We start from the raw sequence: 23,819 nt of genomic DNA, 5'->3' as shown, positions 1-23,819 counted from the left end.
AGATCTAGATCATGTTCAATCAAGGGATATGCTCAAACAAAGTACTTGAGGTTATACTAGCATCCTTTTGTTCACCCTCCTCTATTTCTGTGCACCATCTCCGTAAGTCAGATGAAGCAGCAAAACCAACAAAATTACACTACCTATTTTCTCTCTGTTAGTGGTGGTTGATTTTGCTGTCAGTGAACAAGCATGTTGAATGTGCCACAGGGTAAAAATGTGTAAGGGAACCGTAGAACTGTAGTAGTAAAAAAGTTGCCCACTATCAGCCAGGGGCAGGAAGCTGCATGACTCATTTCTTAGAATAACTATATACATGGCTTAGTTAGTTTAGGAATTTTGACAGCAAACCTGTGACAGTGCTATCCACACAAGGTTATTGTTATACAAAAGAGCATTTTGACACTTCCAAAAGAGTTTTCATTAGTATCTTTAAAATTTTAATAAATCTGAAACTTAGCTATGTCAATTTCAGATTATATAAGACTGAAGTCATGATTAGAATCAGGCAAAACTTAGAATTTCTGGTTTGCTGGAAATGTTGCTGTTTGAAATTAGTTTTGCTATACTTTGGAACTTCTTTTGATCTTTTTCACAAAATGGAAAGTCCATCATATTTTGTATGGTATCAAGACTAGGATTAGTATCAGGGAATAAAGTTAACTTGCAGTATTGTTTAGAAGATTTCTTTAGCCAACCTGAAGTGCCACATGAACACAGCTACACAGGTTCCAACTTAAGAAGCAACCTGTTCAGAACAACATGGTGTGTGTAAGGACTCTTCCTGGGACCATAGTACTAGATTCTATTGTTGGCATGGCCCAAGAAAACAAGGGCAATCAAGACAGGTACCCTGTATGTGTAACCTACTGGTCAGTGGGAATGTTTTCACATGCAATTAATGTGACTGAATAAACTCTGGTGCAACCTGAACCAGAGTAAACTAATCCCAATGTCACTGTCTACATGTGCATTTAAGCACAGTAATTTACTCTGCCATAGGATAATACCTGTGTCTGATGGGACTATTCCACACTGGAATAAATTAATCTACTGCACCTTAATTGCATCGCATATGGTAGTGATGCTTTACTGTAAATTAGTCTACAGCACAGTAAAGTGCATGTGTAGACATGCCCAGTGTGTGTTACAAGTTCTACTCAGTATCAATCTGCAAAATTCCATCTAATATAATAGAAGTCTTAGTCTGTCTGTCTGTCTAATGCTTTATTCACACTTTGATTGGTTGTCTTGGCAGCCAATCACAATGCTGGATGAAACAACCAATCAGAGTTCTTCAAGAGCCTTCTGGACAGGAGGTGGTGGCAGTGGTGCAGCGGAGTGCAGCCGTGATGGAGGGCACAGAGCAGGGTGCTGGCTGAGGGGAATGGAGGGGACAGTGGGGCAAGCTTTCCCCCTCCTCACCCTGCTCCTGGGAAGTGGTAGTGGCCTGGGGTGGTGGGTAGTGGTGTTCCAACCCCACCCATCTCCCCCTCCCCACCATCATTCCTGAAGGGCAATTGGCTAGTATATGAATAATGACAACCCTCACCCACAGGGCTTTGTTCATGTCATAGCAACCTATGATTTTTAGCTGCAGAGGGCTGTCAGTTCAAGCTTTGGGTGCCTGCAGGCAGCTACCAGGTGTCTGATGAGGGCAGCCATTTTTGAACACTAGGCATATAAAGGCTGCACTTTGCTCTTGCCAGCCCAGGCAGAAACGTCGCCTGGCTGAGTGGCATGGAACATCTAGAGATAAGAGCAGGAGGTTCTTGGTCCGCTGCATGACCTACAACTGCACCCTGCCGGGGAAGGGTGGCCTCGTGGGGCTCCTAGTGGCATGGGAGCCCCTAGAAAATGCCAGGCCAGTTACCTCCCTGGTGAAAAGCAGGTAGGGGTGCCTTAACCCCAGCTCCCACCCTCTGGTGGGTAATTCTGACAGCTGGGGGGGTAGTGGGGGCCAGGTATGCCCACATGTAAGTGCCTGAGCCTGGCAGGAATGCAGGTCCTGGACACCTGAGACTGGGTAGTGTGTAGAGCCTTACAGAGTAGGGCTGAAGTGGGAGTAGGCCTGAAGGGCTGTGTATGAAGTGAAAGTAGGCCTCAAAGACAGTCCCAGGGGTGCACTGAGTAGGGCCAAATAAGAATAAGCCTGAAGGGCCAGTACAAGGGTCAGCCCTGTAAGAAGTTGATTGCAAGCATGAGACAGAGACTCCAGGGTGGGGTATAGTGTAGAGTTGCCCAGTGAGGGGTTTGGGGCAGAATTAGCCCAGGGTTTGGCACAAGGCTGGACCACACAGAGTAGGGCAACTCGCAGAAACTGAAGGACTGTGTGGTGAGGCCAGTATGTGAGTAGCAAAGCCTGATGGCCCAAGAGGGGCCACTCAAGGAGGAGCAAGGGCAGTGGAGTGTGGCCCAGTAACGGGTGGTATGCCAGAGGCCCCAGTGAGAGCTGGGCAGAGTGGAAGAGGCCTCCTGCAAGCGGGAAGGTGGTGTAAATCTGCGGGTGTGTGGAGTCCAACTTTGGACTAGGTTTGCTCTGGTCTCAGACCAGAGAGTAATATTAATCTGGATGCCATCTGTGAGGCATGGGCTGGTTCGGAGCTGCAGATAGCACCCTCTGGCATTGTGGCTGGGAATAGGCAGCATCCTGCATTATACCACCAGTTTATGGGAACAGCAAAGTCATGGCAGGAGAGACTGGGAGAGCTGCCCCACAGAGACAGGTGGGCAGGCCACCGTGAGTCCTAGCCCCAAGAGCTGCTCCCTGTCACAAGCAGTCATCACATATTAATTTGTCCATAGTTATCAAACATCCTTTTCCATACAAACTTAAGACTAACACAGGGGTTGAAAGGAGACTAAACTGAGAACTAAGAGTAAAGGAAAAATATTGGCCTTCAACAGGAACAAAAACTTGAGACTTGTTGATCATGCATTTCTGTCATCATGCCAGCATTTATATATTCAAAGCATGTCTCTTGTAGCATGAACATGATGACCAGCAGTACATTTTTTCCTATAGCACTGAGATTATGTATTTCACTATCAGCAATGGGGGTCCTTAATAAATGGATCTGAAATGTGTTTTCAGTAAATTACTGAAATTACCTTAAAATTAATTTGAGTAGTTTAACAGCTATACAGAATAATAAGAAATGCAAGCCTATAATCACTGGATCTGTCACTGCTTGGAGCAGACTATTGCTATGAACTCAGAATATTACCAGTATTTTCAAGTATCATTTTCATTACAATGTTAGATAAGACTCTTATTATTAATAATATTTGCAGTGATAAGTTTGTTGATGAGATTTCCCTAGTGCATCTCTGTTTTACATGCATTAACTGGACAGGCTGGAATGGGCTTGGGGACCTCTGATTAGTTAACGATCTATCATGTGTTCATGATTGTAATGATGACTTTTAATACTGAACATGTTAACTACTTGACCAAGTGGATACAAATGCATTTGTCAGGATTCAGGAAGTTACCATATATGTAGGATATAAACCAAGTAATTGTGTAAATTGTCCTTGATTGATCTCTTTTAAGGCAGAAGACATTCCTCTGTCAGAGTAATTTAGAAACATGAGGTTTGATTCTTCTTGCCACAGGGCCTTAGATTTTTAAAAAATAGAGGCTTGTTATCTCAACTTGCTTTCTTATTGAAGGAACAGTTTGTTCTTTTAGGGAAAAGCAAGCAGGATTCTAATCATGAGATTAATATTACAAGATACAGTCTAGGAATAGATGTTTGTATAACATAACACCAAAATCTTTAATTTAAAAACAAAAATGTAAGATAACTATATGGCAATAGTGGGCTTAATGAACAAATCATGTATAAAATCCAAGCCTTAGAAATAAGGGAAGTAATAGGCAAAGGCAGAGAGAATTTTATTCCCCAAAAGTGGAGACACATTCTCATTGAGTAATTTGAAATTATCTCAACAAAATAATTTTTATTCTGTTCCTTTATTAAGCATATCAAAATAAAAAGCACAATCCCTTAGAAAAAGGATGTGTGATATGTAAAAGTACATATTGACTAGACTCAGGTTCAAATTATCACATCATTATAATTAGCAGGTCATGTGATGTGGATTTTTATAAACTTACAACGTTTTCAAGAAATAGAACTGAAGTATTTTTTCAATGTGGTTTCTAGTAGATGAGCATATTTTTTATGAGGTGAGTAGTGTAAGCTGTTATGCCCTTATCTACTGATTTCTTTGCTTTTAAGTACTTAGGTTTTTATGAAGGATTTAGTAAAGTAAAAATATTGCTGTAACTTAGCAACATTAATTGGCTTTGGAAATGGAGTTTCTTGGGAATGGGGAATTTCCCTAGGGATCTTTTCTCTTTAAAATCTATTTTTTCTTTAGAATAAATACATTAAGAAATTGTGTATCTTTCTTTTTTAGTGAGTACACTGGTCAGGGTTCCAGCACAGTAATAGTTTCTGTCGGGAAAAAGACAGGATGCTTCCTACATAATTAGGGGTCAGTCCTGAGGATGACTGACTAAAGATGTGTGAACCCCAATTGAATGTATTGCATTGGATCCCTATGCAGATGCAGGAGTGTGTTCATGTGCGCTTCCATGTGTCTGTGTGTCGGCTTCCAATCTGGAGCCTACTTTAGCCATCCCAACATAGCCTGCTGTCATACTTGGTCTTGAGATGAAGTAGTACTGAAATCATAGCAAAGTAAGGAACAGAAAATGTCTAGCCATTATATGAATGAACTGGAGTGTGGCTGGCCAGACAATGCTAAAGTGTGTTAAGAGTCTCCTCCTTCTGGTGCTTTGGAGGTACCCTTCTGAGGCCCCAAAAGCAACTGAAAAGGAGAAATTGTTATTGCTGTTATCTATTTGTTGTCTTGTCTTTCTTTCCTCACTAACTGAACCAGGGTATCCAGTGCATTTCATTTTAGTAGAGTAAGAAAGACTGTTGCCATCAGTTTGGATTTGGGTTTTGCATAGCACTGTATTTATTTTTCATTCACTAGGATTTGGCAGGAGCGTAATATGGTAACAAACTCCTTTCCCAAGTACTGAATCCATTTTAAAGCAGTAACATTATTGATATGAAGCTGCATAACTGATGGTTATGTCTGGCTAGGCTCTCTTTAGTGATACATGTCTCACACTTTGAGACAAGGCAACAGTATGAGCACATGTTCTAGGAAAAGCAGAATAGTTTTTTTATCACAAAAATATTTTTCATACTTGCAGGAGACCTTTAGAAATGTATTGAAAGTTCACATGATTCACAACCTTTATACTTTTGTACTTGCTAAGTAGGTTGTTTCCACTGGGATCTGACAGTGGTTTCCAGGTAAGCAAAACAAACAACCTTTAGACAGATAAAACGCACCATATTTTTCAAAATGTCCTTTTTTAGGCAGAGAGAAGTATATCTCAAGCACTGTTATATAAACAGAATGAATTGCCACATTCTAAATGAATGTCCTCAAAGCCAAATAACTATGTTAAGTCATTGTTGGCAATCCCTTGATATGAGGATGATCTCTACTGTGACACATTGGGTCTTGAGGTGACTTAACTGTCCAATCTTTGAGCCACAGATCCTTCTGTGAAACTTGAAGATCGTTCTGCAGGGGAAACTAGGCCATGGGCTGGAATTTTTTTCTTTTTCCTTCCTCTACTCTCTCTTCCCTGGTTTGGGGACAAGATGCTTTACCTCAAAATGAAGTGTTGCATGGTTGAAGTTGCAATGCCTCTGGAGTTGGTTAGCAGCCATCTCCTTCCACCTGTTGATATCATCCATTTTGTTGAGGTATGCTTTCAGTGTGTCCTTGGAGTGTTTCCTTTGGCCGCTGTGAAATCTTAGGTTGCAACTAAGCTGGGAATAGAGCACTTGTTTTGGAAGTTGAGAGTTAGGCGTGCACACACAATGCCCAGCCCAGCAAAGCTAGTGCTTAAGGATCACCCACTTAATGCTGATAACATTGACCTCAGCAAGGATGCTGCTGTTTGTGCGGCAATCTTGTCATTTGATGTGGAAGGTGTTTTGGAGGCATTATTGGTAATACCTTGCCAGGCTCTTGAGATGACAATAATAGGTCACCTATGTTTCACATTTGTAGAGAAGGGTGGGGATGATGACTGCATTGTAGACTTGTATCTCAGTGTCTTTGTGGAGATTCCAATCAATAAAAAACATGCTAGAGCAATTTCTGGAAGGAGGCACTTGAGTACCAGATCCTGTACCAGATTCAGCACAGGATGCAGCTATGTTAAGATGATACAGCTAAAACACATCCAGGAACTGGAAATGCTTTGCTGTTTTACACTGTCCACCCTGCAGAGTGAGTGCAGGGTAGACAGTTTAACAAAGTAAAGCAGTACATTCACTACTGGGGTTCGAGGTGGGATATATCAGAAGACAGAAGTAATGGTATTAATTCTCATGGCAGTGCACAGAGATGTTGTCCAGTGTTCATGCTTCTCAATGGCTTCATGACTTTCCACACCGACAGTGCCACAGTAGTACTCCCTTTTGACATAGTAATTTGCCTTCAGAGCCCAAGGAGTAGTGAATAGTAACTGATCCTCTGCTTTGAAAGCTTTTGCCCACAGGGTCCCATAGGAATCCATTCTGTCCCCAGTTGTCCCAAGAGCTATCTGAGACAACTTGATAAAATAGTGAGAGGAGGCTGCTCACCTCCTTTCTTCAGATCCTTCAGGTGACACCCAGTCAATGATATCTGTTACATTAAGAACCTTAACCCTCATCTTCAATGCCTTCATTGGTTGAGGACCCAACTACGTCAGTGACCTCATCCATGGGGGCTCTTTCATGACCTACAAAGACAGCAGTATTATTGTGAGACAATGCAACTCACAAAACCCAGGACAACAAGTGCATGACAGACAATGAAGAAGCATTTCCAATGATGGGGATTTTACTGTAGAATAAGTAGGTAGACAAACAATTCTTTGTCAAATAGACACACTCCTAGATTGGGACAGTTGCAAAAGCAAGAAAATCAGTAAGGGCCAGTGGGGATTTTGATATACAGATTGTGTTCTCAGAATCTTTTAAGTAGAGGGGCACTTTTGGCTGTAGCAATAAAACACTATAATGCTGAAGCAACAAACAGTGAAATTCCTGGAAAACTTTTTAGATGATACAAACTGTTTAACGGGTTTAGACTGTCGATTAAAATAGATATTCATTATCCATCAACTTAAATAGTTTTCCTCCATGAGCAAATAATTCGCCCATGAAAATGGACTCCTTTTATAATAGCATTCAGAGCTCAAGACGGGTTATTTATTAATCACATCATCCTGGGATCTGAAGCAATTAAGAACCGTTGATGGAAAGGGTAACTGCTTTTTTGAACACTACACTACCATATACAGGGTTATACTTAATTTTTTTGTTTGCAGGCATCTGTTTACCCAGAGATTACTAGAATCATTCACTCTGCCACCTTGTATACCACAACCACATGGCACAAAACCCAAACCATCAAGATCACACTATGATCTGCCTCAGGTAAAATGAGCGAGGCAGGATTCTCCAGGCACAGGGATGTGAATTGGGTAGGTCAGTTGTTCTTTCCTTGTGACTAAGGCCTGGGAAACCAATTCTTCGTGTGCTTTTCTTTCACTCTTCTTGTCAGCAACACAGAAGTCCTTGACTTCAGAAAAGCCAACTTTGACAAGCTCAAGAGGCTTGTCGGTCAGGCCCTTAGGGACCATGACCCCAGGGAGATGGGAGTTCAAGAAGAGTGGTTGCTTCTCAAGGAAGCGATCCTCAATGCACAAGCTAAATCTATTCCAACACGGAGGAAAGGCAGCAAGAAGGCACAGCAGCCCTCCTGGCTCTCCAGGGACCTAGCAGACCTCCTGTGGCTAAAAAGGAAAGCCTACAAAGGATGGAGGACGGGATTCACCTCCAAGGAGAATTATTTTGCGCTGGTCCGGTCCTGCAGGGAGCAAACCAGGAAAGCCAAGGCTGCAACTGAACTCCAACTAGCTTCAAGCATCAAGGACAACAAAAAGTCCTTTTTCAGATATGTGGGGAGCCGGAGGAAAAGCAAGGGCAACGTTGAACCCCTGCTAAACCAGATGGGGCAACTGACAACTGACGCCCAGGAAAAAGCCAACCTATTAAATAGATACTTTCCATCAGTCTTTCATCAGTCCCATGGGACGCCCATGCCTGATATGGCACAGGGAGATCCAGGTGATGGGGATCTCCTACCCTCCATAAATGCTGACCTTGTGAAGGAACACCTTGAGAAGCTGGATACCTTCAAGTCAGCCGGCCCTGACAATCTGCACCCCAGGGTACTTAAGGAGCTGGCGAGCGTCATAGCCCAGCCCCTGGCACGGATCTTTGAAAACTCCTGGCGCTCTGGTGTAGTGCCTGAAGACTGGAAGAAGGCCAATGTGGTGCCGATCTTCAAGAAAGGGAGGAGAATGGATCCGGCTAACTACAGGCCCATTAGCCTGACTTCTATCCTGGGGAAGATCTTAGAAAAGTTTATTAAGGAGGCCATCCTTGATGGACTGGCCCAGGCTAACATCCTAAGGGATAGCCAGCATGGGTTTGTTGCGGATAGGTCTTGTTTGACCAATCTCATTTCCTTCTATGACCAGGTGACCTATCACCTGGACAAGGGAGAAGAGATTGATGTCATATATCTTGACTTCAAAAAAGCTTTTGATCTGGTATCCCACAATCACCTCTTGGCCACACTGGCCAGTTGTGGCCTTGGCTCCACCACGATCCGCTGGCTGGGAAATTGACTCCATGGTCAGACCCAGAGGGTTGTAATTGATGGCAGTCACTCATCGTGGTGCCCTGTGACCAGTGGGGTCCCTCAAGGCTCTGTCCTTGGACCCATACTGTTCAACATCTTCATTAATGATGTGGACATTGGAATCAGGAGTGGATTGGCCAAGTTTGCTGATGACACCAAACTTTGGGGCAAAGCATCCACGCCAGAAGATAGGCGGGTGATCCAGGCTGACCTGGACAAGCTCAGCAAATGGGCGGACGAGAACCTGATGGTGTTTAGCACCGAAAAATGCAAGGTTCTCCACCTTGGGAGGAAAAACCTGCAGCTTCCTTATAGGCTCGGCAGTGCTACATTGGATAGCACTACAGAAGAAAGAGACTTGGGGATCATCATTGACCACAAGATAAACATGAGCCTGCAATGCGATGCTGCGGCTAATAAAGTGACCAAAACACTGGCTTGCATCCATAGATGCTTCTCGAGCAAATCCCGGGACGTCATTCTCCCCTTGTACTCGGCCTTGGTGAGGCCGCAGCTGGAGTACTGCGTCCAGTTTTGGGCTCCACAATTCAAAAAGGATGTGGAGAAGCTTGAGAGAGTCCAGAGGAGAGCCACGCGCATGATCAGAGGTCAGGAAAACAGATCTTATGATGACAGGCTGAGAGACATGGGACTCTTTAGCCTGGAAAAGCGCAGGCTCAGGGGTGATCTGGTGCCCACCTATAAGTTTATCGGGGTGACTACCAGGATCTGGGGGAACGTTTGTTCACCAGAGCGCCCCAAGGGATGACGAGGTCGAACGGTCACAAACTCCTGCAAGACCGTTTCAGGCTGGACATAAGGAAGAATTTCTTTACTGTCCGAGCCCCCAAGGTCTGGAACAGTCTGCCAGCAGAGGTGGTTCAAGCACCTACATTGAACACCTTCAAGAGTAAATTGGATGCTTATCTTGCTGGGATCCTATGACCCCAGCTGACTTCCTGCCCTTTGGGCAGGGGGCTGGACTCGATGATCTCCCGAGGTCTCTTCCAGCCCTAATGTCTATGAAATCTATGAAATCTAGTTCCCTCTCTGATACATAGGACTGTATTCACTCACACAGAGGTATTGAGACCTCTTTTTCTCCCAGCCCGACATAAGAATTCTTCCCTTGGTATCTCTCTTCAAAATAGAGATTCTTGCCAAACTCTGAAAATTATGGAGAACTCTACCCAAACAAGAGGCTGAAGAGTAGAAGAATGAATGAAGTGCAGCGATCACATTTCCCTGCCCACTGCCACAGATGCTACGGAGCTATAATGTTTCCTTGCTCACCTTGTCAGAAGAAGAAAATACTAGCACTGATGCCTGAAAACACAGTTGCAAATGGACAGGATCACACGGGGAATTTCTACAAACGACTCCTACTCTTGCAAAGCTGGTGAAGGGATTTTGCCTGTTCTTTGCTACAGAGGCAGTGACTTGGCCACCTGCAGAACCATTCTGAGCAGTAAGTTGCTTCTTAAACCTAGGCCCTGCCTCCGCTCGCCCCCAGAACGCAACCCTGCTATGAGGAATTGCCCCATTTCCTAGAAGATCACCAGCTTCCAGGATGGCCACACAGGTAATAATCAGCTAAGAGCAGGGGCAGATTCAGATGGAGTGCAGTGGTGTGGTCACACCTCCCTCTCAGACCACACCACAAGATCAGTAGCTAGGGGTCATGGGATTTTCTCCCCATCACCACTCGTGGTATCCTCTCCCTTCCCTTCCATACCCTGTGGCACCTCCCCTCTCTCCTCCCATTTCCCCCTCTGCCCACTTCTACTGTTGTCACTGCCCCCAGCTGACCCAGGAACAGGGGGAGCTCTGAAGCTGCTCCTGCCCCACTCCAGCTGGCTGTGCAGGGAGTGGTGGAAAAGTGTGGTTTTTCTCTCTCTACCCATTCCACCAGGAATTCCTCACCAGCTGAGGAGCAGGCACCCCTTGCCACCTCTGTCCCTGGCCAAGTGGGCTCCCCATGCAGTCATGCCCCACAGCCCAAGCTGGGGTGGGGCAGGAGTGACTAGGACAGCAGCAGTTGGAGGGTCTCCCCTTCTGCATCCAGAGGTATAAGTAGAGAGGGGGAGGGGGGAAATGGGAGAGGAAGGGAGGTGCTGCTGAGCATGGAGGAGAAAGGAGGGGGCGCCGAGGGCTGGGAGGAGAGGAGATTCTTACCTTAGTCAGAGACTTAGAACAAAGTCCCCACAGTGTGATCTGCCCACCCTGGTGTGGAGAGGGAGACTGGAGCAAGAGTTAAGGTTTGAGTTAGGGTCATTGTTCCTACACCCCACTTTTTAAAACCCTAGATCTGCCTATGGCTAAAAGCTGGAATTGGCTGTATTTATAAATGTTTTCTTCTTTCTTTTAATTGGTGTGTTATATGAAGTGGGTAATTAGACTAATTACTGGTTCTTTCAGCCTTGTCTGGAAGTTCTCTTTATGTTGCAGATCCTTAGAGGAAGGCAGACCCAGTAATAATCAGTGCCCTATATAAAGCATGATGTGGCACAATGTTTGGTTCATATGTTGTTTCCAGCAGTGTTTGGGGTTATGTGTAATGCCCCAAATGATCAAATGTGGATGCTTAGACAGCTAACTCCATATCAGGCACTGCTCTTTTAATACATTAAGCAACAGCAATTCCCAACTGAAGTCATAGGGAACTCTCAGTGCTCAGTATCCTTCAGGATCTTCCTCACATCTTTCGGTCCCAAGGATTTCCAACCCAAGTCTGAATTGTGGCTTAGGCATTGAGCCTTCTCTAATATGCTAGGACTATACTACCATCAGATTTTAGTGTGTGCCAAAACAGAAAGCATGCTATCGAACAGAAGGATGAGCAATAAGTCACTGGGAAAATGATGATTTTTTTTTTCTAAGTAATAAGATACTATGCCAATCTTAAAGTGTTTTTTAGGTTTTAGCTGCATTTCAACATGTATGCTTCTCCAAATGCATCAGGCCAAGCATTTTTATGGTCTTTTCTTTCTATAAAAAAGGCCCATGATTACCCCCAAAATTGGAAGAGAGAGACCTTCTATACTAGATACATAAACCTTATGAATGATCCCTATTAAACATTATGCTAATCAAAGGAAAGACATTGGAACAGTCACTGTTAGTCATGTCAGTGAGCCTGCTGGAGCTGATGGCAACTTATGAAGAAAATTACTTTTTAGTAAGTAAGGCAGTTGGCGTACTACAGATTGTAGAAGTCATTCACTACATAGAGCTGTTTTCAGGATTACAATATTCTTCCCTGAAAATGGTTGCAAATCTATAACATTAGCCACCCTGGATACTGACATGGAAGTCTTCTTCTAATAAGCTCACCTTTTCAGGAGCCCTAAAAATGAAGGAAAAGGAAAATATCCTGAATGCACTGGCAATGTGTAAGGGGTGCACATGGGTACATATGCACCCCCTGAGATTGGCAGTTCACCCCCTCGTCTGCAGGCAGTTGCTGCTTGCCACTCCCCCCTTGCCACCATCACTGTTGCTGCTGCCTGTGGGCAGTTGCCTCACCTTCCCAGCCTCCAGGGGCATGCATCGTTCATGCCTGAATGTATCTTGAATACAAATACACACACACATACACGCGCGCGCGCGCATTATATATTTTCAATCAGTGATTCTTACATTTTTTCTCTTTGTCGTTGTGATAGAGACTTAAAAGAAGCAATGCTGAGCCAAGAAGCATAAATATCCTCTTCTAGGCCTGATTTTAAATAGATGCTGAACAGAATAAAATCAGTCCTAGTATCAATGACTCCTCCTAGTTTGACACCAGCAATGACTCTGGTGTTCCCAGTTTAATATTACCTATATATGTCATTAACAGTTTGGTTACTGCCTCTTAGGTTACTGAAAAAAGAATTTAATCTGAGCAACTTTAACAGAGTTTCCTGCTGAAAAATTCACCCAACTTAATACTTTGCCACTTCTCATTACCCTAAGTTTATTTAGTTAATATTTGAGTTAACTTTCTTTTCCTGGAAACATTTTTTTTCTTTAACAAATACATCTTGCTCATTGTTTTCCATCATCCTTTAGAAGCCAAGTAATTATTAGCATGTGTTCTATTGTTTTACTGGGGATAGATGTTAGGGTTAAGGATCAATTTGCCAATAGCTTAAGCAAGCACAGTTGCCTACCAGAAGTATTTCATGAAATTCATGAAGTCAGCTAAAGGCTGTGTATGGGATAAAATCAGAATAACCAAGAAAATAAGGAAGGGACATAATAGCCAGTGAGAAAGCATTCCACAAGTACACTTGTAGCAAAAGGAAGATCAAGAAAAATCTTGTCCTACTACTGAATAGAGGGGAAAGCTGGTTACAGGCAAGGCCAAGACGGCCAAAAGATGTAATACTTTCAGTCTTTACTAAATGGGTTAACTGTGGTCAGATGGCTAACACAGTTAGAATCAGCAACAAAAGAGCAAGAACTCAGGGTACGTAGAAAAGACTAGGTTAAAGACTATGTAGGTAAATCAAAGATTTTCAGCTGAGCTTGATGAAATTCACTGCAGAGTACTTAGGGAACTGGCTGAAGCCATCCAAGAGCTCTTAGCAAGAAGGTTTAAGAAATTGGAAGATGTACCTTCCAGAAGACAGTGAAAGGGACAATGCCTGTCTTTATAGAGTTAAAAGGAAAAAACAGGGAGCTCTAGAACATTTAACCTAACTTCAGTTCATGAAAAGATACTGGAGCAAATAAACAGACAATCTGTGGCCATGTCTAGATTAAAAATTTACTGTTTGGATTAGTCTTTGTTCGGTGCCATGCAGACATGGGCATGGTGAGTGGAGCAGTGATGCATGCCTCAGGGCTACATGTGACCTGTCTGTAAGCACCTCGAAGATAAGGTGATAATTCAGACCCAACATGGATTTGCCAAGCTAATTCCCTTCTATGACAGGGTAACTGCACTTGTGGCTAGGGGAGAAGCAGCTGATGTAATATCTTGATTCTTAGTAGGGCTTTTGCCAATGTCTCACATGACATTTACTTAAAGAAACTACTCTTTTTTTTAATTACAAAGCAGCATAACAAAACCATAAAACACACAAAAGACAAAAGCATCATTAATCTCAACATACATAAACACACCGTAACTCCATCATCTGTTCCCTTAAGGAAACTACTCAGTAAGGAAGAAAAGCTAATAAAAATAATGCCAAGGAGGCTAAAGTGTTAAATGCTGTCATTAAATAGGTTAACTGTGATTAGATGGCTAATATAATTATCAGCAGCAACAAAGGGATAAGAATTCAGGTTGGAATAAGGAAAGAACAGGTTAGAGACTAGTTATACAGGGAAACAGTTTAAATGAGATTTACTGGAGGAGGGGGAACTATGCAACTGGCTGGAAAACCATACGCAAAGAGCAGTGTTCAGTGGTTCACAGTCAAATGCATCAAGTGGGGTTCTGGAAGGGTCCATCCTGCTTCTATTACTAGTCAACAGTTTCATTTAATAACTTGGATAATAAAATGGAGAATACCCTTATATTTGTGGATTACAGTATACCAAGATGGGAGGGTTTGTGAGTGTGTTAGAGTCCAGGATACAAATTCAACATGACAAAGTGAAGAAATGGTCTGAAATAGCTAGGATGTAATTCAGTAAAGGAAAAACAAAAAATACTACACTTAAGTAGAAACAAGTCAACCACCCAAATACAAGAGAAGGAACAAGTACAATTGTCATGCACAAAAATAGATCAGGAGATTTTCAGGTAGACATTAGGAAAATAAACTTTCTTACTGTAAGGATAGTTAAGAACCGGAACGGATAGGTTGGGAGGTTGTGGAACCTCCATCACTGGGTGGTTTTGGGAACAGGTTATACAGTTATCTGTCAGGAATTGTGGAACTACAGTTTATCCTGCCTTGAGAAGAAAGATAGAGTGCATCTCTTCTTGAGGTTGCTTCAAGTCCATTTTCTGTGATCCCTCTTTTACTTTTCTAAAAGTCATGCAAAACTGCAGTCACTAATATGATGAGTTTATTTACAAACTCTTTTTTATCCTGACTTCAGCAAAGCATTTAAGCACGGGTTTAGCTTGAAGATATAATTTGAAAATGAGCGGTAGGCACAACCTGACTCTCAGTGTAAATATTGTAGGAAATCTCCTTTCCTTTTTCCCTCTATATCTTTTATGCAAATATATCCATGACAGCATCTTCACTTTTCCAGTAATTTCTTTAGGAGCCTTCTTCTGGATACTCTATCTCAACATAGTATCAGAATCTGTGTTGCCACCTGGATTTTGTCATTTAAAAATGCATCAGTCTTTTACCTTGACTCTATGTTACTCTTTTAGAAATTGTTTATCACCCCCTGCAGTGTCTTATTCATTCATATTTATTAATGAGACAGCTCCTGTGCAATAGTACGAATCTCTTCCTAGGTAGTATGTTGTGATGGCACAGTTATCTGAAGATCGCAAAGTGCTTGAGAAATGTAGGCAAATATTTATTTTCCTTGCTTAAAGATGGGGAAAGCTTGAGAGAGAGAGGTGAGGTACCTTGCTTAAGATCATAATGTAAGTCAGTGGCAGCATGGTAAATAGATGCTCCTCAACTATCCTGTCTCTTATTATGCCTTCTTTGATGTAGTGTATCCTATTCATTTGATGGTGGTGAGAAGTTACTAGCAGTCTGCATAAGCCATTCTCCACCTCTACCTGCTCCAACTCAAAGGGCTTAAGTGAGAGAGTGTGTATTTGTCTCCTACTGCATTGTGGGCCACAATAGATCTTGTCTATACCCTTACATTTTATGGATGTCTGAAAAGAAACTGTCATCTCAGGCAAGCAAAATCTAATAAAAAAGAAGTTTACCTTGGCAAATGGCAAAATTAAAAGATCAGATCACTTCAATGACAACTTCAGTTTCCTCCAAACTGCGGCTCTAGCTCTGATCTTATCTTCTGCACCTTGGGTGCCAGCTAAAGTTTGCTAAGATTTATGATAAGGGGGATCTATTTCAGAAATGAGATGCAACCTTTTTTGTAATCTGCAAGTGAATGCAAGTAGCAAATTAAAATATTTCTGGTTCACTGATATGTTTTGATGTTCAAGACTATTTATGAATCTGAGAGAAAAACCCAGGGGCCCTTTCTGAGCAGCATTTATATTGCAAATCTACATTATGATGATAATGATGTAAGAAATTTGTACTATTAACACAAGCTAATGTTATTTCAGAGTTGGTAATTTCCCTTGATGGTAGACCAGCTTTAGGGTCTGACAGTTGCCAGAGGATGATGTAACATGTTTGTTTAACTTAGCATTTCAATTGGTTTTATTTAAGTCTGGTTTATGTTTCTGCTAGTCAGGGCTAAATATTGCATTGCTAAATATTGTTTCTCTGTGTTGAATACAACTGGGTCTAGAGCACCCACTAACTGGTTCATGGTGTCACAGGGGTCTTAATGAGATCAAGACCACAATCATGGACTTGTAACTAGTTCAGAGGAGAACAATATTATATCTGCATTTCCTGAAAGTTCAGTTTTGCGTGTACATGGGGACTTAACGGAACTGTGATGGTTTTGGTGCTGTCCTTCAGGAATGACATCTATTTTTGTAGTTTAACATGTTATTTCATACCCCTTGTGTCTCAAAGCAGTGTGGTTGGTGTCCCAAATGAATAATGCGGTAACTGCTTGGTATTGTGAAAAACTATTAATTGCAGAACTCTGGCTGGTGACATATTGGGTGCTTACAGACATGGAAAAAAACCCAAACAAACAGCACTTTACTTTCAGTTCAGTACTCCCCAGCGCTGAGCACTGTGAATTTCTGGAAGAGGCATTGATTTAGTTAGACATGGCTCACCCAATATCTGTATAGATCAGAAATTTCATTGGGGCTTTTTGGTGGTTTTATCTAATAGCTGATGGAATCAGCCATTAAATAAAAGTGCCAAAAAGCCCTGCTGAAGCACCCAGTCTATACAGATGCTGGGGAGCTGAGTCAAACTAACGTGCTTCCTCTTCTGATAAAGTGCTGGGTTGTTTTTTTTCCACATCTGTCAGTGCCTTTTATGACCATCTTAAGATGAGGCAATTAACATGTCATCACAGCCTTATTTAAAGGTCTTTGACCATGTTTATGGCATTCCTTCTTCCAGAAAGCAGTACTGTGGGAAAGGGCACTGCAGTGAAGAAAGTAGTGGAGTGTTAGGGACATTCTCTGACTTTATCCCAACTATATAGTTGGTCCAATAAAGATATAACCTGAAGAAATCCTTGCCTAGCTTAATTTCTGGACCATCTTGGCTGCATCACTCTTACACTACTGGGGCATTCATGCATTTCTACTTATTCATGCTTGCACAGTCCAATAGCAGGCATTTCAGTTTGGGTGTTACTCTAAATTGATCCTGTGATATAGCTTTCATGATTCATGATACTCCTTGCCAACTTGAATCACTGTGACACTTGCTTAATGGATGTAAAGCATGCTGTAATCCACTGGGCTACTTGCCTAAAATATGGTGTGTCATACTATGTGTATAGATGACCTGGCAGACAGACTGTTCTCCTACTATCTAGTCACTTGAATAAATACTTTGCATTTTAAGAAAAGTCTGTATAGCATATCTCTTTCCCACAATGGGGACAGCCATACGGTACCTTTGACTCTGAAGAATAGCTGTGTAAAAATGGAATTGTGAGACTCTGCTCAGCCTACAAGCATAGGTGGTGGTGGGGGAACAGAAGCAAGATAATGTTTTCTAACCTATACGAGGAGGTGGGCATCTCTTTCTTAGTCCACCTAGTTACAGTTTAACAGGAGTTTACAGCAGTTTCCCACAACAGAGGAAACTAGTACTTTGTACAGATTTCTTCCAGCGACACAACCAGTCTACATGTTGTCCTGGCCATTCGGCCCATGCCACTGTTTCCTGCACAGCAGCACTTTGTCCTCTTCAGTGCTAGAGGACTGACCTGGCTAAATCTGGCCCATGCTACTGAACACTTACTGCCATACTCTCTGGCCATGTCCCATCTCCTCTCCCATGCCTTTATCTCTTCTTCTATACACCTTGTCCAATGTCCATGGTGATTCACCTCCAGCCTTTAGTATTTCTTCATGCCCAGGAGCTTGGGAGCTGTCCAGCCACAACCCACTTGCCTTGGTGAGTTTCTGCTCCTTTGGCTTTTCAGCTTCAACTGACTCTTGCTGTCAGGCTGGCCATCTTTATAACTACAGAGGAGGCAGAACCCAAAGTGATAAAGCAAAGTGGTCCTTAAAGAAAAGTCTGTCTGCATGTAGTCTAAGGTGCTTGCCACTCTGCGTTCTAGGCTTTCTATTATGTTGCATAGGGCCTATAAAGCCTGCCACTTAACCCAACAAACCCATTCTGGGGTTTCAAAGCCAAGGTAGGCTTGATCACCAGCAACAGAGATTCTATAACTAAAACTTAGCTAACAATTATATTGATAAATGAGCTAGACAGAATCCAGTTCCCTTTCCCACAGCTATATCTCATCCCTCCAGGGCAGGCAAGAATAAAAGCTGCTTTACTTTGTTCAGCCTAATCAGCTGGTAGGACTCTGAAGACACACAGACAAATTAGTTGAGTACCTAGATAATAATTATATAGTTCCTTTCAAAAAAGAACCTCACTTTAACTTCCCTGACTTTCTTCAGGGTATATAATCATAACCTCATTTCTTAAGCATTATTTAAGACCAAAACAGGATTTATGTGGGCTTTGGCTATCAAAGAATATAAATTCAGCTGGAATAAGGGAAACATTTATTTCGGGACAGGACATGTACAAAGGAAATCATAGAGAAGTAGGACTGGAAGGGACCTCTAGAGGTTATCAAGTCCTACCTCCCTGGCTGAGGCAGGATCATCCCTACCCACTGTCTAACCTCCCAGCAAAACTAAACAGTCAACCCAGACACAATACAAGACATAACACCCTAATTTGCCACAGATAAAGCAGGGAGAGTGGGGCAGCCAACATCCTGCTGCTGCCAAAATTATTAAAATGAGAACAAAACCCCCTGCAACAGGCTAATCTAGGATTCCCATCTTTAAGCCTGGAGGCCCTGATCTCCCTTAAACAGATATAAAATCTGGTGTAACTCAGCTGAAATCAATGGAACTACATCAGTGCAAGAGCTGTTATGTGTGAATTGGGCCCTGGAAAACAAGGCCCATTGCATTCCTTATCCATCCAGCCCCAAAGGTATCACAGCTTTGGTTCTTCACTAGTATTGCCTAAGGCAGAAAAAGCCACTACCTCCTCCCTGCAGGTGTCTGGAGGAAGGGTGTAACTCTAGTAACTTCTACACGAGGCAGCTGTTGATTGCAGAGGGAAATATAAAGGTTTCTGCTCTTGCTGCAAAGGGGATCTTACTAGGACTGGCTTGTTCTCTGTACCAGTGAAATTATGGGAGATGGTGAGCACCTGCCATTCCCATGAATTGTGTTGCTCAGCAGGTTCTATGAGTTGGCCCTAGGACTCTAGTTGTCAGTTGATTAATACGCGCCGCACCGTCCTGATCAGCATCTGTCTGCAACCTGCTCGTTACTGCATTTCTACAGTGAGAGCATGAGGAGCAATAAAAAGAAACAGAGTATAATGCTAGTCAGCTTTTAGAAGGAAGCAGGGTCCTCTAAAGATGTGATCTTTGGACAGTCTCTCTCTCTCTCTGAGAGGCTGGAACTGAATGGGTGGAACTGTTGACAGGGTGCTAGGAGGTCTTTCCCTTTCTTTCCATCTCTTCACTTCTAATTCCTGCAATGGTTCTTGGCCCTGTACTATTTAAATTTTATTTCCTATGCATTATATATGCAATGTTGCCAGTCCCAAGTGTTGAAACTTCATAAGGCAACCCTCTGTCATGTCATCAAGACATTTTGCCAATCATATCTTTGCGTTCTCTTTTTGGTTTGTTTTTTTCTTAAGCTGGTCACGTTTTTCAAGCTTTCCTTCACAATGAAGAGAACTAGAGGCTGCTCTGTTTTGGGATAGTGTACTCTGGTGCCATTGTTGTAAGATCATGATACCTTTCCCAGCAGACCCAGTTCTGTATGTGAAGCATGTTATGTTTGCACTGAAGTCCTGAGATTTAATGGGAGCTCATGCAGATATGCCCAAGTTAGCTTCATTCTAGCCAGCTCCTTTACTGATAGCAGTAAAGCCACAACCACGCAAGCTTCAGTTCTTGAGCATGTTCCCAGGGGCATTAAGTGGACTTCTTCAGCCCACACTGGAGCACGTGCCATTGTTGGTAATCAGGTTGACCCAATTAAAGCTAACTCCACGTGAGCTGCAGCAACCCTCCTACATTGTACAGTAGACATGTGCAGTCTGACATCTGGAGGGGAAAAATGTGACTGCTTTTAAAAATCACGGTTTTATTCGTGACTCCTTGAAATGTGCTTGCACTACTACAGACACTGCAATTAGGCAGCTGGGCACTCAGTCTCATCTCTACAGTTAAAGAGACAGCCAAAGTTGATGAGTGACAGTTTTAACCTGTGATAGTAACAAGGTTTGTGAGAGAGGGTTAGCTGTGTTAGTCTGAAGTTAGGCAGAAGCCAGGTAAGGGTGGCACCTGTATAGGCTATCTTGTTCAGAGAGTTTTATAGGCTCTTGCCTACTTCATCAGATGCTATGAATGGGCTTGCAGAGAGCAGGGGTACTACACAGGAATTAACTACACTTAAATACAAAATATAGGGAAAGGGAGAGAAAAGGAGAGGGCAGTGCCAAGGATAGATTCAGCAGGGGTGCATCATCCATTTCCTTAAGGAAACTACTAAGCATGCCTGCCCCCACCCTCCAGTGTAGCTCACATGCCGGCAGCTCCATTTCCCTGTGGCTGCAAAGCCTGGATCTCAACTGTTAACCCATTAAGGGTCATAAGGGTTATGAAAGCTAATCCAGGTAATCGGATAAGAATCCAGAGTCTCTGTTTAGACCATTTTAGCAGAATCCAGTCAGTGGATGATTTTCTGTTCTGCAATTTCACATTTAAGTGGCTTTTTACAGTTTTCTTGTTTAAGAACAGCTACTCTGAAGTCAGCAATTGAATGTCCAGAAAGGTTTAAGTGTTCTACCACAGGCCTTTGTGTCTTTCTGAAATTGATGTCAAACTGATGTCTATTCATTCTTTCATGCAGGGCTCTCCCCATCTGTCTAATGTAGGCAGCAGAGGGGTACTGTAAGCAGGTAAAGGCATACATAACATTAGTAGAGAAACAGGTGAATGAACCCTAAATGTTATAATCCATGTTATTTGGTCCAGTGATGATATTGTCTGTGTTAATGAAGAGGCACAGCTGGCACTTGGATCTGTTGCAAGGCCTTTGTTGAGAATAGGGGTTGGATAGCTTGTTGTTACAGAGATCTTGGCTGAGGTAAGCCAAAAGAGGTGTGTCCCCAAAAGGAAGTAATAAAGTAAAGCTATGCATTCCAGCTTCCTTTAATGGACAGGCCTACAGTAGCAACCTCAATGTTTTAACAGTTATACATGCCTGGTATATGACCAACATTTTTACCATGCTGCCCTATCCCATTCTTCTGAGTAGACTAGCCCTACGAAGGCATGATCTAAGAAGTTTGCAGTTTCCTAGGACCCGCCTGTGAGAGGCAAAGAGCAGGACACTCTTGCACACCTCCTTGGACAGTGCTATGCAGATCTAAACCCCTCTTAATTTAGAACACCGGAGCTGCCTGAAAAGGCCGCGTAAACAGGCGCTTGAGTTAGCGCGGAGTTCGTGCAGGAGAGGGCGTGGGAGGGCACGAGACCCTCCCTGCGACCCCCCCAGAGTAGTCAGTCCCAGCCGTAGCCAGCCTACCAGAGGCATGACACGGATGGGCATGTGCCACACCCCGGGGGTCCCCTCGGGCTCTGCGGCCCCCCCATCGGGCACCTCAGAGACGGCCACCCAGACGGAGCCCCTGGCTCTTGACTGCGGGGGCTGCCTGTCCCTTTTTCAGGCTCTGGAGCCCAGGAGCCTGGCCACCTCCCCTTGCAGGGTTGGCTCCCTACTGGGGTCTCTGGCGCGCCAGCTGGAGGAGCTCCAGGCCACAGTCCAGAGACTGCGTGCCATCAGGGACTGCGAGCAGGAGATAGACTCCTACTGCCAGGCCCTTCTCCCCCGGGAGCCGCAGGGGAGAGCACCGTCTCCCTCCACGACTAAGGAGGACTCTGGGACCTCCCGCTCTGCCCAGTCAGGGGCATGGACCAAGGTGGTCAAGGGCCCGAAGGCCCGCCGCACCAAGGCCCCTCCCTCGCCGGAGCTTAGCAACAGGTTTGCACCTCTTGCAGCCCCAGCAGAGCCTGCTCAGTTGCCAGCTCCCGCAGGCAACCCAGACTCAACCACAGCTACTGCCCCCACTCTCCCCAAGACAAAACAAAAGGTGTTTGTTGTGGGAGACTCCATCCTGCGGAGGACTGAGGGGGCAATCTGCCGCCCCGACCCCTTAGCCCCGGAAGTCTGCTGCTTCCCGGGGGCCCGCATCCGAGACATTGCGGAGAGGATCCCACAGCTCCTCCAGTCCACAGACCACTACCCCATGCTCCTTATTCATGTGGGCACCAATGACACGGCTCAGAGCACCCCCAGCCAGGTCATGAGGCGCTACAGGGAGTTGGGAGCGGGGCTTAGGGGTCTGGGAGCTCAGGTGGTGTTTTCGTCGATCCTCCCAGTCTCGGGCTATGGGCTGAGGAGGGAGAGGAGGATCCACGCGGTGAACCAAAGACTGTGGTGCTGGTGTCATCGGGAAGGCTTTGGCTTCCACGACCACAGCCTGCTCTTTGGCGAGAGAGGCAGCGAGCTGCTGGGAAGAGATGGCCTCCACCTCTCTCCCCTGGGGAGGAGGCTCTTCTCAGCCAGGCTGGCTGACCTGCTCCACCGGGCTTTAAACTAAGCCGGTGGGGGATGGGGGGACGACTGCCACTGCTGGCCCGCTGAGTGACCCTTGCAAAGCCAGCAGACCAAGGCACTTAAGGGAGCCCACCCCTGCCCCAGCCCTGGCACAATCTGTGGGCAAGGCAAGAGCCCCCAAGGGCACACTTGCCTGCCTGTACACTAATGCCAGGAGCCTGGGCAACAAGCAGGAGGAGCTCATCCTCCTGCTCAGTGCAAAGAATTATGATGTCATTGGGATAATGGAGACCTGGTGGGACTCCACCCATGACTGGACCACGGGTATAGAGGGCTATACCCTGTACGGGAGGGATCGTGTTGACAAAAAGGGCGGGGGTGTAGCTCTCTATGTGAAGGAAAGCTACATGTCCCTGCAAGCTGATGTTGGTGACCGGCATGGACAGCTAGAGACCCTCTGGGTAAAAATTCATGGGGAATACGGCACAGGGGACAGAAAGGTGGGAGTCTACTACAGACCTCCCACTCAAAGTCCTGAGCTTGACCAGGAGTTCACCCGGGAACTGACTGAGGCCGCTTGCTCCAGGACCTTGGTTGTCATGGGTGACTTCAATTACCTGGACATCTCGTGGGAAGATCACTCGGCTAAAACTGAGCGGTCGCAAAGCTTTCTCTCGTGCGTGGATGACCTCTACCTGACTCAAGAAGTCTATGGGCCAACGAGAGGCAAAGCGCTGCTCGACCTGGTACTGGCTACGGGGGACGACCTACTTGGCGACCTAGTGATCGATGGGAAGCTGGGTGACAGCGACCACGAGCTGATCACCTTCACCATCCACCGTAAAGCTGGCAATTCAGTCAGCAACACAGAAGTCCTTTGTCATGGAAATTTTTTGAGTATGTGCTGCCAGTACAGAAGAGGTTAAACTGACATGCGCAGTTTGAAGCTGTGAGTGGAAATTTCCAAGGCTCACCCAGTCCTTGCCCCCTGGGTGACCTGCGGAGCTGTCAATCATTGTTGACCTACTTTCCCCACAGACTCATGGTCAGATTGTGTCAGCTTCTGACTGAGAGCATGCTCAGTCAGAACCTGACATGAGGTAATCGGACTAGAAATTTCTCTGCGGAGAGCACGTTGATTGGC

General features: G+C 44.4%; 1 long non-coding RNA gene across 1 annotated transcript in view; it reads left to right on the top strand.

Moving 5' to 3' along the window:
- LOC149873336 (uncharacterized) overlaps positions 1–23,819 on the top strand; it is a 33,929-nt gene that overhangs the window by 9,605 nt on the left and 505 nt on the right. The window lies entirely within an intron of this gene.

Source organism: Crocodylus siamensis, chromosome 1, assembly GCF_052110815.1.
Source record: "Crocodylus siamensis isolate JL-2025a chromosome 1, ASM5211081v1, whole genome shotgun sequence".
NCBI lineage: Eukaryota > Metazoa > Chordata > Crocodylia > Crocodylidae > Crocodylus > Crocodylus siamensis.
Note: the sequence above shows the minus strand (reverse complement) of the source record. Positions and strands in the feature narration are given on the sequence as shown.